This window comes from Athene noctua, chromosome 3 (assembly GCF_965140245.1).
Source record: "Athene noctua chromosome 3, bAthNoc1.hap1.1, whole genome shotgun sequence".
Lineage (NCBI taxonomy): Eukaryota > Metazoa > Chordata > Aves > Strigiformes > Strigidae > Athene > Athene noctua.
Window position 1 is genome coordinate 33,700,948 of NC_134039.1, and position 20,616 is coordinate 33,721,563.

General features: G+C 39.6%; 1 protein-coding gene across 4 annotated transcripts in view; it reads right to left on the reverse strand.

Annotated features, from left to right (window-relative positions):
- Positions 1-20,616, reverse strand: part of CNOT4 (CCR4-NOT transcription complex subunit 4) — a 78,505-nt gene extending 57,889 nt beyond the window's left edge. Inside the window, exon 1 of one of the 4 annotated variants that reach the window (XM_074902651.1) lies at positions 20,479-20,616. The gene's annotated coding sequence lies outside the window, so the exon portion shown is untranslated. Of the gene's footprint in view, positions 1-19,460; positions 19,483-20,237 lie in introns of those variants that run through there. The other 3 variants (XM_074902650.1, XM_074902652.1, XM_074902653.1) reach the window with 3 other exon arrangements.

Here is a 20,616-nt window from a genome sequence, read left to right on the forward strand (position 1 = left end):
CAGAGCTGTTTCTGTAGTACTACATTAACAACACTACTCAAAAAACCCCACTGTAACCCAGCTCCAAAGCTTCAGCATTCACAGAAGAAACTAACTTACCTACTGCTGTATTACTTGGAACAAGTCGTTTGCAACCATACTATTTTTGGTTTGTTTACTTATTATAGACAAAGCATTGTTTCTTGACACAGCAGTATCTGGAATAACCACATCCAAGCACCTCAGATCTCCTAATGTATCACCAACTTCATACATCACCTATAGTGGCAGCCACAACTGAAATCTTAACCATGTCAGAAAAAAGAAGCAACACATCTAGAGTCAGTAGATTTCACAGCCTCATATTGCTTGATTAGAAGGACTCTCTCTTAATGTTTTTCACAATGGTGCTGACCCTTCTCATTAACAGATGGCTTTAAAATTGTATATTCTCTGCTGTTGAATCTAAAGAGTGATTGAAGTCAATTCTGAAAAAAAATACCATCAAAATGCATAGAGCTCAGAGTTACAAAGAATTACAGGTAATGCTACGTGGGAAACATGAAGGCAAAAACAAGAGAGGCTACATAAACCCAGTCTAGGAGTCTCCAGGAGGGTCCCTGTTTACCATCTGGTAGCAAACTTTATCACATCAAGACTCCCACTAGGCAGAGAAAGATCACCCTCAAACATTCAACCTCAAACATTTTCTGCTTGTATCCTCTCAGCTAGACAATATAATCAAGAGTTCAAATCCACGCATCTTTACTTTGTCTTGGATGAGGTTTCTGGGGAAGAAAATTAGTTAATTATTTATTTGTTCAGATTAAGAGTTCAAGCCCAATTCTGCCAATAATCTAGGGCTAAATTTACAGTAAAGCTGTACTTACAATAAAGTAAATCACAGCCAAGTTACAAGAGCCTGTAACCCAGTGATCCTCTGGTTAACTGCTACAGTAAGCTTGTCATTGTATGCTGCCCTCATAGGTATAAAATAGAGGAAGCAAGCTGCCATGGATTAAGATAGACTTACGATCCAATGCATGTAGAAGACTCCACAATGGATCAAAAAGCCATGGAAAAGACTTTATAGGAGTTCTGCACAGAGCACATCCTCCAACCAGCATGAGTAGGCATAAACAACCATCATATGCAGCCTGAGCTGGTTCAGAGAAAGCCTCAGCAAGGCAAGCATTCCCGAGAGGTCAGTATCATAATGAAGCGTAAAGAAATTCTTCTCTTCTTCTAGTGATGGTCAAACATACAACAATAACAGCCAGAAATGAGAGATCTCTAGGAAGACATCCACACATCCAGCACACAAGCGTCTGATCATCTTTACAAATCTGGTCATATCACAGGCATTTGAGAAAAGCCTAAATCAGTTCTTTGGGAAGAAAAACCACCAACCATATCCCAGAACCTCAAAAGAAGTAATTCAAGGCATTCCAAAACTTTTCATTTACAAGAAAATCCTGTAGAGAAGCATCACAGAATCTCTCCAAAAAGGGAAGTCAGTATACAAGAATTGTGTTTTACATACAAGAGGCTCCAGTTAGCCCCACCAGCTAAATGGCACCTTGCATCACAGTCCTTTCTTTGCCTTCCCACAAGGCACCTATACTGTGAAATAGCAACATTAAACCTTGCAAGTCAGGCATATTACCTGAGTTGTAGGCTGTTTGCACAGTTTGTTTTACAGAAGAATCAGTCACTTCTAAACAAGGTCCATCATGTTCAACCATTGCACTAGACATAAAGGAGGCCTCATACATTATGTCTACAGACCCTGTCTTGCAGAAGGGGAATTCAGAGGGCTGGTGCTAACAACAAAGCTGAGATGACTGTAGCACACTCCACCTCACAAGAGAACACCACAGATTTTCCTTGAGATAGGGCTACACAAGTTTTCAAGAGCAAAGGAGGAAAAACATGTACTTGTGAGAACATATTCTCTACGGTCACTGAATGACTAGGCTACTACTGAAGCAATTAATATTTGCAACTACAACAGAAATCTCATACCAATGACAGGTACCACAGTCCTTACATGCAGCATCACATTTCATAATATATTAGCAAATATCTCCCACTCCTGGAAAATCTGTAACTCATTCCTTAATTGTATTAGAGACTGATGCAAATAGACTTAGGAGGCTGAATGTTTAGATCTCAGTAAAATCTGAATGCACTTGTAAAATATCTCTCACCTTTCTACAAATTAAGCTGTATGAGTTTGCCTTGTAGCCTTCCCTAGAAGTTGAGATCCTTGCCTTTGCAAAAGGTAGTTTACTGCATTAAGGTTTTGATGCTTCCAATTTGCTTGGATTCTGCAAAAAAAATCAAGCAAGGGCAGGGGGGGAAACCACACACCCACCCACAAACCAAAAACCTAGTATGCCATCATGAATTTTCTGAAAGGCTATAGCTCCCTCTGAAAATCCTTGGCTTGATTATCACTGCCCTTTTTCACCCTATGGGAAGAAGCACAAGAAGATACACAGCTGCTTTCCAATAGTAACTGTGTGAGGACTTTTTGTTTGAGGCCAGAGATGTTAGTGGATCAAATTAAGAAAGGAATTTCTCAAACTGTATACCCTTATACTGGCTCCAAGTTTCTCCACTCTCAGAGACAACTAAAAAGCTCTGTTTATTGTGATCTGTTCCAGTGCCAGACTCTGCACGGCCAGCACAGCGATAATCACCAATGTCCTCTGTGCAAAACAGTGCCAGAAGCATCATGGTCCTCTCTAGATAAAAAGTCCAAAACAGAGATTCAAGAGAGGTCTCAAGTAGTAGGTCTAGAAGACTAAATGCAGGAAGAACATCTTAGTTTCTTGATCAGTAGGGCAATTCATCATAAGCCTTTGAGCAGAATGCTCCTTTCTCTTTCAACACACCGGCCATAGAAGAGAAGCCTCTACACACTCAGGGAGGCTTTCCTAGTATTCCTTCCAGAGAAGCTGAACCCATACAAAAATTTATCAAAGCAGGCCATCAAGCAGTAAGGATACAAGCTGCAGGGATTTCTTTAAAAAAAATATCTGGTGCTTTATACTGAAAGTCACTAGCACCAACCAGCAGTCTGAATGAGCAATATATTCCAAATAAGCCTCACACTAAAAGCAGCCATACAATTTATCACACATATCTGAACAGTAATTCCCAAATTCAGGAGACAGAACCACTGCATCCTTACTTTTTCTTATTCTTTTAGCAGCCTAGAACAAGCACAGCAGCTCCTCAGGACAGAGCTGTTCAGCATGTCCAGACTCACGTACAAGACTCCTGGGAACAAAATCCAGCAAGCATCAGAACATCATCCTTTTCCCTTATTACAGTAATGTATGAGCTGTGTTGTTACTGACTCTTGCCCTTCAGTTTTCAGAGCTTAAGCATTTATGACTACTCTTCTGACAACATCATTCTCTTTTCATTAGGACATTCTACTTAGTAAGCCTTATGATATTTTAGTCTTGGACATAACTACAACAATACTCTTACATATCCTAAAACTGATTCTCAAAAAAACAACTGACACTTCTAGTTTAGAGAAAAATCATTTGCAAATCCAGTTTTAAAAAGGAAAATGCTAGCACATTGCTATTATAAACAGCTACATACCCTCACTAATCAAGGTATTTGAAATATTAATATGCAAGTAAACCTAAGTAAGATCAGCAGTTGCATTCAACAAGAAAATAATCCGTGCAGTCTATTGTTTTAGTGTTCAGAATTTCTAGGGTCTTGGCATCAGGAGGCTGAGCAATAATGAACCAGAACAAAGGACAAATGTGTACTTTTTACATTTATGCTTACTGTGTGTATTAACTACAGGACAGACAGCACTAGCTGGTACCTTTACATGCTGTATTTGCTTTAGCACAGTTAAGCAGGAAGCTTAATTTGATGAGAAAAACTCTTCCAAAATACATATTAAAACCACAGAAGCTCCATTTGAAATGTGTGTAAAGAAGTAAGAAAATAAAACAATGGGTCATATTGCCCTGCCACTTTTGTGTGGGCTAGCACGTGATTACAAACCTATAATAGAAACTTTACAGTGTGGTTTAGTCTTCATCTACAAGGTGCTGAATAGTAATTAAGAGTTTTAAAGAGCAACCAGAAAACCCTTACTAGCGTTCCTACAGAGCGGAGTGTAATAGAGATGTCCACTTCCAAATAATGCTAAGTCACCACACTAAAGACTTATTCCCTGGGATTTAAAAAAAATATTTCTCAACATTTATCTAGTAAACAGCATAATTATAGAAGCATCTTTCCTGGAGAGGGAAGGGGGTATCGTATTATTCAGGGACATGGCACCTATGTTATCTGCTTCATGACAACTGCTGTAGCCACCTCACAGGGAACAGGCTACACATTCAAAGTTCTTTTAATACCCATCTGCATAAGGGCCAGATCCATACAGTAATGAAGAGGGTAAAATCATCTGTACAAATCACAACACCACATACAGTATCTTTGCTCCTCTGACTCAGTAAAATAACAGACAGATTTTATCTGCTTTAGAAGGTACATTTGTCTCTGAAAAGCAGGTTAGTGTTTTCTCCTTAGCTACTGTAATATAAAAGGCTTGTGATCAGTATTATGCATACAGATAGGTAAATCAGATGTTATCAGCTGAATCTCATGATAACATAATGCACGCAGACACAGGTAGTTCAGAAAGCCCATAAAGCATTAACATGGCAACAGTTGGCCAACAAGAAATCAACAGGGTGAATAAATGGCACCTTCAGTTTTGTGGTGGTTTTTCCCCTCTCCCTGTTTTTTTTTCCATTCTGTTTATTAACACTTATGCACATCTCAAATACATCATCATTCCCAAATTTACGCTAGAATGTCAGTCAAATTCCCAGCTCTCCTACAAACAGCAAACCTTTGGAAAGGGATAAAGTATTCTTGCTGCTGCTGGAACATCAGCAACTCAATTCCCAGACCCTCTGGAAGGAAATGCTCACTGGGTGGAGTAGGTAATACAGAGAAGAAATCCAAAATCAGAGAATAACAGAAAAGTAACATCCTCTCTCAGGAGAAAGCATGGCGACATCAGCAGCCCGGACATGCTTCCCACTGCCCCATTCCTTAGGGTTACAGATTACAGCAGCTGCCAGGTTGGCTGCCTTCACTGCAAGGCAAGGGCTCCAAACGGACCAGGCGCTGAATTCACATTATTTCTCCCCTGCAAGGAGTTGAAAGGTAAAGTACTACTTCCCAAAAATCATATTTCAATTAAAAAATCCAGTTTAGTTTTTCAACTTTCACAGGAAAATAACTTCAATGAAAGCCTGAAAACTCTTCTGAACACTTTCAAGAGGACTTTAATAGCCACAGGGTTTAATTCCTTCAGACACATGGCTATGCCTAAAACTAATACTAGAATACATAGAATATTCTCTCTAGATTAAGACCACAGGTAGCATATTAAACAGCATAAGATATCACTATGCAGAATTAAGGTTTTCAGCATGAAGTCACAAGTCACTTTGTTACAGCTAAACACAGAGGTATCAATACCAAAGCCACAGCACATGCCCACAGTAGCTTTTCTTAAACAGCAGGACACAGATCAAGGATGGCCACAAGAGAAGATGAGAGCAAGTATGGAGGGAAAAAGAACCTGTCTCCCTTCTAGCACTGCACACCTCTATGGAGTCCTGAAGCTGCCCAAGATGGAGCCACATCCTTGTGCCTCGCATACACTCCTGCATTCATCCTACTCCAAAGCAGCCACAATGATTGAAGGCTGAGATTGTATTTTTTATTAGACCAATATATATAATGAACTGGTATACTGGTCTAACACAAGATACTATCTCTGCCTCCAACAAGATACTACTTCTGCATGCCTCACCTTGCACCAGGGGACAGGATGACAAAACATGACACTTGTAAAATTCAGTAATTATTGACTGATCTAAGTTATAAATAGGCTTCTTCACATAGTCAGCACTCAATCCCAAATTCTGATGTCCCAAATTTCCATTAAAGTTTATTAAATTAATTTTAAATTTTTTCTTAGGGTGTGCATAAAATTAACAGTCATTTACCTTGTTATTCTCAGCAAACGAGAGGAGAAGCATGGTCATTTTGAAAGTAAATTGATTAAGATCAACTATGGCATACTAGAGAAAACCAGTAGTTACACTTGGGCAGTGGGAGGGGTAGAAGAGGACTTCATGATAATGCTTAGAACAAAACACATTGGAAGTTACCCACTATATCAAAGCCTTTTCAGACAAGGTGGAAGAAGAATAGAGCCTTCAGCATACTGTATCTAAGCGGTAAAATAAGCTTCTTGCATCAGTTTAAAAGGGATCAAAAAAAATCCCTCAAGTACCTGTTATACAGCCATAACACAGTGTCTATAATAGGCAACATTATGGTTGTTGAACGATTCAACTACATTTAAACATGCTCACAAATCTTGCATTTACTCTTTTCTCACAGTTCAATACAAATTTGAGGTATAAGTGGCAAAACCCATTGCATGCAGGTATATAAATAATGTCAAGTATTTTAGGTGAAATTGCAGTCATATACTGCCAGAATTTATCACAACACACTTTGCACAGAAATAAAAAAAAATATTAATTGGCACAAGCTTAAACTGAAAAAAGCTTAGGAATTTACTGTTCCACAAAATATACAGGGTCTGCTTCTCAACTTTTTTGAATCTTTAGAAGGCATTCTGTCTTTCAGAATGATTGTCTTAGACTAATTATCTATAAAAGGACTATGATGCAGAATTGCTTATACAATATAAGTAGCTTTACCCCTCTACCCTTCCAAAAAAATCTTACTCAAGATAAATGTTACACATGAATTCTTATATAGAGAAAAGCAATGTTATTTAAGTTTTATTTTTAATACATCTAGAAACAGTCAAAGTACCCAATGTAATTCACTGATAAATTATATAGGAAGCAAACTGCAACTACCCATAACAGAAAAGGTACTGTTATGTCCAACATTTGCAAGGAAAAAAGAAATTTAAAAATCATACATTTAAGAGAAGAGCCTGTCCATCTTCATAGATTAGGACACCAAAACTTATTGTTTGCAGAGCACTACTTCTCCAGTAGTCACTGAACATTTTTGAACTCTGAGCTTTCAGCTGACACCTTGATCTAGTTCAGGGTTAGTGGTGACCACAACATATAAATTACTTACTATATCCGTCAGCTAGAGTCCAGGTCTCCAGCACCCCAGTTTGCCCATAGCACATTAAGTTACCAGTTGTGGGGAGAAGCCAGGAAAAGGTCAACCTGAGGAATGAGCTACCTTCACGTTCTTCCAGGCCAGAATTAATGTACACTTTTGTGAATATTTATATTACTCCTGCTCAACTTGTTTGACTGAAAGAGCGGAAGAATATTACTAGACACGCAAAAAGCACTCTCAAACACACTCTTATTCTTTACAGCATTCTGTAAAGGTACTACATAATTTACAAACACCTATATGAGTTCATCAATCCCTAATTAGTTTCAGTTTGCAAGTGCCATTAACCCACCACAAGTCCTAGTATAGAAAAGTCAAGAGTGAGAATTATTGGGCAGTGTTTTGTTTTTAAAGGAAATAGAAGCACTAAGGTACTGCAGAATTGTGTCCTTCAGCTTTCAGCTAAAATCAATATCAGCATAACAAAGGGTTAGTTTAAAAACACTTCTCTAATTTTCCCAACAAAATTCCCAAGCTTGAGAAAAAATATCTGCAAAATCTAGAATAACTAGTGTAAAGGCCACTACCCATAAGTACGGTGCAAAGATGAAGAAAATAATTTCAGGTACTAGAACCATATGTCCTTCATTGCCTGCATTCTCCCAGAAGACACAGCAGAAACTATGAACCATCATTAATGATGTTCAACACCTAATTTTACCTTTCATTCAGGACTCTACTCATATAAGCAGCTACCTAAAGGTCTTAATTTAAGCAGAAAATTCAGACTAAATTCTGCTGTAAGACTAATTATAGTATACCTGCAGTTACAAATAGCAGGAATTATTCTGGATTATCTACTATAAAATTGTGGGGTTTAGCCAACAAAAGTGAAGTCTGTTTCTCCTGCTTTTTGCAGACACACAACTACAGGAACTAGCACTTAACCACATACAATGCTGTTACTATTCCTGAGGCTTTGAACAGAATTATCTAGCCTGAAGGACAAACAAAAAGCAAAACCTTACAGGAGATAGAAGAAAAACACTCAAAAAAAAGCCCACCACACACAATCTACCCCAACTCCAATACTAAACCACTCCTATTCCAACACATTCTCAGACTGACCACTACTGTGTTAGGGCAACACCTGCACCTGCAGTACCATGGACAGTGTATGGGAAAATTCTTTCACTTCTGAGAATTCCATCACCAAGTTTTTAAACAAGCAGCTCAAACTTTAAGAAAACAAACACCCTTTGACAGTGCAAGAAAAACATGGATCTTTTGTATTACATCCATAAGCTTCAATGTTTACAGCAAGAAGTACCTTTAAGTTTAAAAGCCTTCTTGCATTTCCACTTAAGTCACACTATTTACATTAAGGTTTTTAAGCATAGGCTCATTACTCATACCTAGTTTCAAGCTCTAACACAGGCAACTTTATATTCACGAAGTGGAGGGTTTTTACATTTTTTGCTACAGAATCATAGAATAACCCCAGCTGAAAAGGATCTCTAGGGTTCTTTACTCAACCTTATGCTCAAAGCAATGTCAGCAACATCAGTCTAGATTACTCAGGGATTTATCCAGTTGGACATCAAAACATCCAAGGGTGGACACTGCAGAACCTCTTTCACCTGCCCCAATGATTGTCCCACTCCATGGTGAAATGTTCTTCTTCAATGGAGATATTTTAATGCATATCTGCTGCTTCCTGCCTTCCTTCCACAGCTATAAAGAGGCTGACTTGGTATTCTCATAGGTTACTACCAGTTCTGCCTGCTTCCCAAAGCCTTCTCTTCTGTAGGCAGAAGTCCCGTTTCCTGATCAAAAAATAAATTTTAGCAAACTCTTACTTCTCATACACATCTGCTAAACTTGGTCTTCCATTACAACGTAAAGTTTTGATTCAGAGTGGGTTTTCATCTTCATCCCTGTATTCCCCCAGATACAACTGCAGGAGCTAAGACCTTACAGTAAAATCTTTTCTAGTACAAGCTAAAATGCATTGTACACTGCCTTTCTAGGCTCACTATAATCCCTGTCTAGGATATTCCTCAGCTCTAAAGAGAGAGCATCTCCTGTTCAGCCTGTAGCTCTGTTTCTAAGCTAGAATTAAGGGTTATGAAAAAAAAATCAAAAAAAGCCACACAGTCGAATGACAGTTCTGCTGAGTAGAGCAGTTGTTTTATACGCTTACATACATACACAGACTTGGATACACAGGAAGAAGTAAAGATGCCCAGAACTGAAGGCAGGGGGCAAACTACCCTCAAAGTATGTAGATGAGAAATACATCAGGAAGGAGAATAAGAGTACATTACTAGGGCTGCTGTCTAAACCATTAAATTGTCTTTCACTTTTTTTTATAACATTAACAAAGAAGCCAGAAGCACTTCAGCATGTGAAATAAATTTCTGATAAGGTGTAGTACTCTACTGACAATTACAAGCAAAAGTTCCCCTATCAGTTTTCACAATCTTCCATCCAGTCCTACAGAATTACTTACCAGGCTAATGGCAAGATAGTTCAGGATAGCATCAACTCTTCAGACACACTCACTCTTTGGTAAAGCAAGCAACATCAGGAATTGTTAACTACTGAAAAAAATCCATGTCACAACTAGTTAATAATTGCAGTGACAGAAGGGGAAGGAGTGAAGAAGAGATGTATCCAAACATTTACTTCAGCCCTTTTTTCTCAAAAGAAACGTGACAGGGTGGGAGGGGCTACAGATACTGAAAGAAGGAGTGATGCTTCCTTCCCTAGAAAAAAGGAATCTTCTCTACAGACCTTCACATCTCTCTGGAAAACTCATATCCTTTCCTTCACTCATAGCTGAAGAGGAGCAAATATATCAGAGAAAGGTCTGTACTCCTCATCCAACCTCTTAAAAAAAAAATCCTTACAAAGAACTAAATGCTTGCACCTGCTTAAAAAGATTTTTCGAATGCTTGAGAAGCTACAAAGAATTGCACAGGAAGGATTTGGTCAGCCTCTTTAACCTCATCTTAAAACCTGGGAAAAGGCACAGCCACTACCCTTTAACCCCATCCTAAAACTTGGGAAAAAGCACAGCCACCACCCTCAAATTTATTCTCAGCCATTCATACTCTTAATACCTTTACAGCCACACAAAAGTGAAAGAAAGCAAACTTGACTTTTGCAAGAAGTGACACTTGTCTCTCACCACAGAGGAGCAGTCAAGTCAGTTTAAACCACATGCGAATGAACACTTAACAATCTGGAGATAGAATATTTGCTGAATAACTAACTGGGGCCCCCAGCATAAGACAGACATGGAACTGCTCTCAAGTGGGTCCAGAGGAGGCCACAAAGATGATCGGGGGGCTGGAACACCTCCCTTATGAAGTCAAGCTGAGAGAATTCGGGTTGTTCAGCCTGGACAAGAGAAGGCTCCGAGGAGACCTCATAGTGGCCTTCCAGTACTTGGAGGGGGCCTACAGGAAAGATGGGGAAGAACTCTTTATCAGGCAGTGTAGTGATAGGACAAGGGGTAATGGCTTTCAACTGGAAGAGGGTAGATTTAGATTAGCTACTAACTAGGAAGAAATTCTTCACTGTGAGGGTGGTGAGGAACTGGAACAGGGTACCCAGAGGAGCTGTGGCTGCCCCCTCCCTGGAAATGTTCAAGGCCAGGTTGGATGGGGCTTTGAGCAATCTGGTCTAGTGGAAGGTGTCCCTGCTCATGGCAGGGGGTTGGAACTAGGTGATCTTTAAGGTCCCTTCCAACTGAAACCATTCTTATGAACTTGCCTGTATGTCGCATTTTAAACCTAAGGCAACACAGCAATGCATTAGAACTTAACTGCATTTAGGCAGTGCTCAAGGTAGAAAACCAAAATACTAGAAATTAAGGCCTTGATTCTACAAGCATTAAAGCAGAAAACTTTATCCAGTGGAACAGATCTATTGACAAAAATGTAGTTAAGAACATATTTGATGTAAAGGTGATTGCAAATACAGCACACATCCCGTGTACAAATTTGTGGCACTATTAGGAAGTAGGTGGAAATTAGGCCTCTGGCTTATTTCTTGTTTTACACTAAAAATGATAAAGGGTGGAGCTTCTCTAAAATGTAGAATTCTTTAACACACATAATTCAAAACCATAAAGTATCTCTTCTAGCAATTTAGAAAACAGTTGGATAAAACACAAAGTACATTTAATTAAAATGCAGTATTGAATAAACCCAATGATCTATCAGTTCTATTGGCTAAAGAAAAACATTGATTCCAAGTTCAGTTTAAGTATGGAAAAATAAGAATACTGTGCTTAGGACATCATCTGCTTGGGACAGACAAGAGCAGGATGCTGCTTAAAAAAGATTCACTGACATCTGAGTCAACAGAAAATAGTACAAATGTCTACCATGTCACAGTCACACTCAATCACACTTTGGGATTATTGTTGGCTTCTAAAGAGAACACTTAGAATTTTACTTTGTGAGGAAAAAGAACAACACATACAAAATGAAAACACTGGTTCACAAATACAGAACTGGAAAACAGAACAAAAAACCCCATCCCAATCTCTCCCCCATGCTCACTTTTTTCTGGGTTATACTTTAGTCTTAGACACCCTGAAGACACTGCTAGGACAAGAAGGAGAAATATTAGGAACTGCAGCGTGAAATTCACTTTGGAAGTAGCCACTCCATTCCCAGGTTTTCTACTTCTTCAGCATACACTGTAGTTTTCTATAAAATAAACTTTTAAGAAGGTGAGAGATTACACTTAATTCAGCATTATTTAGCCAACAAGATGGCCATCATAAAAATCAGTACAAAGCAGAGCTCAGATCCGCAAGCCGAAGTATTTCAGGCAACAACTCTCAGAAATTATGGTTCACTTTTGTCAGACAGAAATAAGGGTAAGAAATTCTAAAAATCTATGCAAATTAAGATGAAGGCAGAAACTACAATCACAAGGCTGTCCCAAGGGTAAAAATTACATTACAAGGAACTAAGCTCCATTCCTTTGGGGCAGAAATTAGGGATAACCTTAAATTAGTCAAAAGCTGATATTTATTATAGCTAAATACAGGAGTTTAAAGACTCCCGATAAGAATCTGCCTTCAAGTGAAGGCTGCATTCTCCAATGGGATAAAAACCAGAAAGTTTTAAGGATTCACAAATCAACAAGATATAACCACTTAATTAAGTCTAAAACTGGTCCAAATAAGTTGCAGCATTACTGTAGACATCTATTTAGTATTTGCAAAAAATTGAGTTTTGTTTCAAAGATCAAATGAGAGTTCAAATGTTTAATCCAGAAGCACAAGAGAACTTCAGAAGATGGAAGAATCTTTATATCAATCACTCCACATACCTGCTAGAAATCCAGAAAGGTAGTAGTTTCATGTAATATTTACATCATAAATCCCAATTCCCACATATCTGGTACACAAACTACAATCTGCTTCTACTTTTCAGGGAAATACATATTTGTTACTAGAAGCTGAGAAAGATCAGGACCTGCATTCAAGGAAGTACCTTAATCTCAATGGGGAACAGAATGCTAACTGCTTGAAGATAACTCGTATGCTGTAGTAAAATTCTTGATAGTCACATACAAAGCAATTGTCTTAAAAGAAAAAAAAAGAAAAAAGGAAAGGGAGAGCATTAAGAAGTATTCTGGGGAGGAAAATGGGCTGGGGAGAAAGGGAAAACTATTTTAGTATTCTAAAGAAAAAAATCTAGTAAAATACCCAGAAGCACATCATCAGCTTCCAGAAACTTAAGTAGGATGTATAGTACTGGTTTTAGATAAATACCTTCTACTTCTACCTCAACTATAAGGAGCCGCATTAACTCAAACAGGTGAAGCTAAGGAATCATTTGATAGGTATAAAGCACTGAATTAAATACCAAACAAATAATCTGTCAGCTATGACAAATACATGCTATAAAAAGCACAAAAATTCAAGTTGACTGCAAATGCACTTGCCTAGCATATCCTTTAAATGCTGTGACCTATTAATACAGAGATAGTTGAGTTTTTACTGATGAAGAGCTGCCAAATGTGGTTCCTTTGGAGAAGCATAAACCTATGTAAGACACAAACTAACCAGAACCCATATGAAATTCAAACAACAGCCTCAGAAGAATGAAGAACTGGTTATTAGATTTAAGTTTCTTTAAAAAACAGAAGCAAAAAAAAAAAACAAAATTAAGACAATATTAAGGAGGCCTCATACACATTTATGCTGATGTCAGCTCTGTTTGAGGGGATGCTCTCTAATACCTGGTTTTATAATTAATAAAACCAAAACCAGAGTGTGACACTTGAGTTCATCTCCTTTCTTGTACTCACATATACTAAGGTCTTTCCTGAGTTCATTCTATGTCTCAAAAAAAATGGTACTGTCAAAAGATGCTGCACTGCACCTCTATGGAAGTTACCTTCACCACACTTCCAGAGTTGCCATACGCTGAATACAGCAGAAACAGCAGCTGGTTGCTCCTCTAAAGCAGCAAGTGGCTCATTTATTAAGCATGGATTACTACAGAACTGCAACTGCCAAAAGGAACCTGCCTCTCTCACCTCGTCCTACCAAATTACGATTGTCTCAAAACAAATTTTGCTTCACCTCTACTCAGCAGTTTATATATGTATGTGCAAATAATGTAAAAAGACTACTGATAATTAATACCAGTTACCATGAGAGACAGAAAAAGCATTCTACTTCTAAGTGCCTGCTTTCTGATTCTTCACTTTAATTATACTCTATATAACTCAACTCAAAAAATAAAAGCCACGCCAGTGCAGGCTTCCTTATCAAGATGGCTGTATTGGTTTTCTCTTTCCAGTCACCAAACTTGAAAGCAGTTAGATGGTTTCCCAGAAAAACAGATGGTTGTCTACAGAACCAATTCTAAGCAGTTTCTGCCTGAGATATGATGTTTTCTTAACAGAGCCTTATGGTCATCCAACACAGGTGGTTCTTACCAAGTTTCACTGTGCTATGTATTTACATAGTAGTAACTAGACCAATAGTTTTCATACAAGGTATGACGCTCCCTCACCCCTAGGGAATCATGAGCCTGAAGGTTAAATCAGAATGAGCAAAAGGATTAAGAAATGCATGGCTCTAAAAGTGCTCAATTAGAGCAGGAAGCCACTACACTAGTGAAAACATGAGAATGGACCTACCTTGAAGCATGCTTACAATTATCGCTACTATTCAAGACAAGAATGAAGCTGTCATACAGTCAGAAGATGACACTACCCATGCGCAGAAGACAGCCTGATGAGTGTAAGAGCTGATATTTCCTTAAACTCCCCAGCTGTTCTTCCATATTTTTTATGTATACTAACAGTTATGTAAAAGAAAACTAGCAATCATCCTCTAGTTTCAGCTTACCACCTGATGTTCTAGAACCAGTTTGCCACTTACTGTGAAACCACAACATTAATATGTTAAATATATACTGCACTAAATAAAAGTATTAGCAAAGCAGCTTTCAAAGATGGAAAGAAGCTGTAATTTCTCAAACATAGTTCCTCAGTTGTAACTTCCTTGACCCTTAACCTCGGATGAAGTATTGTAAAAGGAAAGCTTACTTTATTAGGAAAAGGGATTCAACTTGCTAAACAACCAATAGAAGTACATGCAAGCAGGCTCCTTCAAAAGAACAGCAGTTATATGATAAATGGCAGTAAGATTAAGTCACTGGACAAATTCGATTAATGCTACCGGGCCTCTCTCATTCAGATCAGTGCTTTTAACATAACTCCAGTAGTTTTGGGGGTCCCTACAGTTCACACTGATTGGGGGGAAATGCATTTAAATTAACTATCAGGCAGGTTGACCTATAAACACTAATTGTGACCTAGCAAGTTTTGGCCTTTCATTTTATGCTACTTTAGGAGCTCTCAGAGGATACTTTTTATGAATGAGATACTGAAGACTAATTCTAAATTTCATTCAATAAAAAAATGAAAGAAGTCACATGTAATGAAGCAGTAGCTATTCAGAAAGAGCAAATAGCTTCTATTTTTCCAACGTCCAACAGCCTAAGGTAACTTCTACAGATCACAGAGAAGATTTAGGTCTTTAACTGATAGACATGCTACAGCTACATATACCCATCTTCATTCATTATATTTGGAGAGAAAGTAAAGAAAGAAAAAAAAAAAAAAGGGAGCTGAACACTTTCTCCAAACGCACAGTGATTACTGCTACGTATTTCTTTCCCAACCCATTTTTCTAAATTTCTAGGCTGTACTGCAAAACAAACTCTGAACAACCACCACCACATGCTCACCTATCTGGGACATTACCTACATCAAAACTTCTATCACTTGAACTCCCTCAGGTAAGCAGTTTCAAAGCACATATAAATATACATTAATTACTTCCTCCCATTCCTGCACTCAGATTCTGTTAATTTTCTTAAGATGGTAAGTTATCGTAACATGTAATAGGACATAGGTTTGGAAGTAATAAAGTTACTCCACCTGAAATTACAGTATTTTACACTGTAGGTGTCTCAGTCCATGGATCTTGCTACTTAAAATTAATATATACCATTCAAACAGGATTCACATTAAATCTACACTGGTGATAGAAACTATAAACCAAAACACAACACGCAGCCTGCTTTCAAACAAAATTCAGTGTTCCTGAAAAAAACTGCCCAGCTTCTCACTTTTCCACTGCATTAAGCTGGGAAACTGGTAGCAAGTTTTCCTATGCAGCATGTTTTGTCCTACAATGAGCGAGATTGCTACCATTTTAGTTACTACTTTACTGAATCAAATCTTACATGGAAGAAACCATTTAAGAACACTCACACTGGGAAAAGTGTGAAAACCCCTTCTGTTAAGCAAGGAAGAGATTAGTTTGAAACACAAGATTAGGTTGCAGTCCACCACAAACAAAGTCTAAAAATGTGCCAAAACCAAGGCCGAAGTACTCTTTGAAAACCATATAGCACACTCACTTATGCCTGTCACTCTTTTGGGTCATTCCTACAAAGCTCCTGCAATTCTGTTCAGAATTTGAAGAATTTATTAGAAGTAGCTCAAAGTCAAAAAAGTGTGCTGTCATTTTTATTTTCTTTTCCACTTCATCTCTTATGAAAAAGAAAAAAAAGCCACAAAAATAACACTCCACATTTCTAACGCTAATAATTAATACTTGCAATCAAAAAGAAGAAATTGCAAGGTTACCTTCCAGCAACCAAGGACTGCTAAGCTGTGATGAGTAAAGCCCCCAAAGCCCAGAAGGGGAAAATCCAAGGATTTGCACTACAACAGGGGACCCTCCATCTCAAAACCAAGACACATAGAAGTACAGTTACTTTGTATCAGATATTGCAGTCAATTGGTACCCACTTCATATTAGACATCTATTCTCCTCAAGACATAAGCAACTGATGCTGGGATCACAGTATGTTAGAAAGCCATTCAAACAGCTGAAGTTTTCCTGTCTTCCCTTGCAAGAAAACAGAACCTGATCAAAAGCAGACAGCACTGCTCAGGGCATACACCTCAGCCAAGAACTAAGCTCCCTTTCCACCAAGTTCAGTAGCATGTTTGCTTGATCTCAACATTCTCCTTTATTTTTAACTTGACAACTAAAAGATAAAAAAACTCCCCTTATGCTAACCCCAACCCACCTTTCCCTGGTCTGGAAAGTAGCAATGGATGAAGTACCTAATAAAAATACACAAATTAATGAATAATCATAATGAAATTAACACTAACATATTCTGCTCCAGAATAAAAGCACAGTACATAGCTTTCAGAGTACACAGAAAGAGAGGAGAATGAGCATCATTCTCTTGGCCTGTACTCTCCTGACGGTTTTGGATTCAGACTTGCTCAAATAGCTAAAGCATGTGCTTAAGATAGTTTATGAATGCATTATTTTGTACATACATGTTTAGAAAACCCTTGTAAGCTGTATTTAAATGATAGACTCTTGTAAGAAATACCTTGGAGCTGTCATGTTCCCAGAACAGCCAAGGGGAAGGGAAGGAAAAAAACCCCACATCACAAAACCTACCTGATCTTAGTAATATGTGGAAATCACTATTTTAAACACTAATTTTTTCCTTTAAGCTGCTGCAGCCAGTCTAATAACAGGTAGCCAGAAGTCAAGAACATGTATTCTGAATGTTCACTAAATTAGTAGAATCTTAGATACAATTTTGAAGTAAGAAAACAATGAGGATTTCTTTTTCAAGCTCACACAAGAAAAATGCCATCTGACAAAACCAAGCATACCATCAAAGTTTCTGATAAAAAAATAACAAAATCCAGTTTAATGAAAATATGCACCTAACTGATCCAAACAGTTTAATGTAAAAATGAATACACGCTTTTACTTACAGATGTTATATTCATATTTCCTACTAGATACTTATAATGTTCTCCCAGTTACCTACAGGAAGAACCAGAAGGTCTGAGCAGCAAGTCAAGCAATGCCAAACCATTTGCTCCTGTACTTCATTTTCCATGTTTTCCATAGTTGTTAAAATGTTAACCAATCTTCTCAAAGGAATAAATTGCTGGACCATTCTCCAAGAACCAGATGAGGCAGGGCCCAGAAAGATGGGAGGCTCTATTTGTTCATAGAGCTCTGACTCCTCACACTGTCTCCATCCAATAAAAATAGGACAAAGCAGGTATAAAGATACACACTGGAAAGCAAAAGAAACATCTTTAAAGAGCTGAAACACTCAGGACATTAAAGTAAGGTAAGTTATGCAGTCTTTAACATCGGCACTTACTCAAGTTCTCAGCAATACTACACAACTGCAAGTGGGACAAAAGGTGGTTTGTACAACCTAAGAACCATTCACCATGTGAAAGTTTAAAAACCCTTGATCCTAGCAGTCTTGCCAAGCAAGTAATTTCCTTCCAACATGTGGTAAGGCCTATAGATCAGCCTCATCTTACCAGAACAACAAACTTAGTTGTTGTCCAAGGCCTAAGATGCAATCTATGATCAGCCACTTAGCAGCTACCTGTGCTTACAAAACACTTCTATTTGAAATAATCACTTTTATTCCAAAGAGGTAGGCAAAATTTTGAGAAATCATTGCCAGAGTTAAGCCTTCGGGGCCCATACTTAAGACCTTGGTCAGAGTAATTACAAAACATTTCACTCACTAAGAACTTCCTAACTTTCCTGAACAACAGCCACGAAGGACAGTATGTACCTGTTTATCATTAATATTATTAAACAAAAAAGACACATACTTGTGTAATATTCTCTCACCAGCATTTTTAACCCAAGCCTTTTCAGTGGGCACTGTATAGCTGTTCTTAAACTTTCTGAAGAAAAGGTACCAAAAAATTAGTAGAGCACTATCCCTGACAGGCACTCACCACCTTTTCTCTGTAAAGAGAAAAGCTGTTAGGATCCTCCAAGAACCATCATTTTAAAAGCTAATAAAGAGGAACCTGAAGAAACACACAAATTAAAAGCAGAGATCATTTTATCATTATATTCCCCCTTTCCAAACAATCCTTTCTCCTAGAATGAACTTCGTGTGCAATTAAGCCAAGTTCAACTGCCAAGCATTTCTAAACACTTGCATGTGTTTGTCTTGTTTATGAAAAAGAAACTCTATCACAGAATCCCAAAAGCCTAAGATACAACAAATCTGAATCCTAGACCACACGTTAGTTCACTATTAGAAATATGTTAAGAAACTAGAAGTATATTTAGATATTTGTAGGCCATCTGAAAAAAATTCACCCTCCCTAGCCAAACTGCTATTTTATTCTTTGCTTTTCATAAGCCTGTATTTTACTTTTTCCTCTTTTTTTTTTTAGGCAGGAAGAGAAAGGGTCTAGAAGAAATTTCGTTCTATATATTCGTCTTTCGGCATGAGTTTCTCTTCTGTTAGTGCCAGTCATCACATTTAGAAGAATATGGGATACTCAAGACATTTTACAACTAGAACAAAAAAACAGTTAAACCACAGTGAGCTAGAAATCTGCACAGGCTCAGTAAACATGCAATAGGCCAGAATTAACTTCTAAAACTTCTGGGCAGGAGTAAGCTAACATCTGCAGGCCTAGAGTTTCCACAGCTTTAACTAGCTGATGAGTTCTGCTTACATTAACATATGCTGTAGAGAGAATTGCTTCTCCTATGAACTATGTACTTGATATTACCATACTGACACAAATATATAAGCCATAGACGATTAAATCCTTTCAGGTACAGTAACGAAGCATTTTAACATAATTATCTAGCATATTTTCCCTCTCCTTTTACTGTACAAATGAAGGCACCGGCAGCTCACTTTCAGACTGGCAGGTAGAGCTGTGCGACCGTCACTCGAAGTAGGATGAGAGCCCGTACGCAGCCTTGTCATTTGCTTCTGCTAACGCACAAAACAGAAAGAGCTTCTAGTATTTTGCACGTAGGAGACGTAAAGTTAGGTACCGGTTATTTTACTGACAGACAAATCTCAGGCAGTTACACGGACAGTCCAAAATAACATCAAAAATAAGAGGCTGCCATTTACCATCTGTCTGCCTCTCTCAAGAAAAAAAAGTGCAGATCACAAGAACAAATGGAGCCTGGCTCCGGGGAGGAGGAAGAAGGGGAGAGAGGAAATTTCCACGCAAATTTTAAGTGAATCACGCCGCGATGGCCGCGCCGGCCTCCCCCAGCAGAGGCGAGCGGCTGCAGGGGGCACCGTCCCTCCCGCTCCCCCGGCCGGCGGCCCGGCCCGGCCCAACGGCTCCCCCGCGCCGGGACGGCAAGGAAGAAATAAATAAAGCCTCCCCCGGGCAGCAGCACGGAGGGAGCCCCCTTCCCCGGCGCCCCCCGGGGAGAGGCCACCCGCTCGTCCCTTCGCCCTCCCCACACGGCCCGGTGCCCGCCGCGCAGGGCAGCGGCCCGGCGCGTTCCCCCCGCCGCCGGGGCCGGCACCGGGGGGTGGGCTGAGGCCTGCACCGTCCCAGCGAAGCCTCGGCGCTCTCGTAGTCAGAGCGGCCCGGCTCCCCCCCGCTCCTCCTCGCCTCTCCTTTCCTCCCTCCTTCCTTCCCCGGCCCGGCCTTCAGCTCGCACTCACCCGCCTTCCTCCTCCCGGCCCAGCCCGCGGTGCGTGTGCGCGGCTCTCCCTCACGCTGCCCGGCGCAGCGGCGGCGGCCGGGTCGGCGGGGGCGGGCGTGCGGGTGGGCGTGCGGGGAAGGAAGCGAGGGGAGAAGGAGGAGAAGGGTGGGGAGAGAAGGAGAGAGGCGGCGAAAAAAGAGAAGAGAAGCGGGGGGGGGGGGGGGGTGGAGAAAACCGCAGCGACGCTCCTGAGGCGGGACCTGCGGCGGCAGCCGGCCGAGCGCTTGGGCGGCTGCTCCAACGACCTTTACGCGAGAGACGAGTAATCTCCGAGCTCGGGGCGCTCCACTGCCAGCCCGGCCACCATCTTACATTAGGGAGACTTGCCCTGGTCGCCG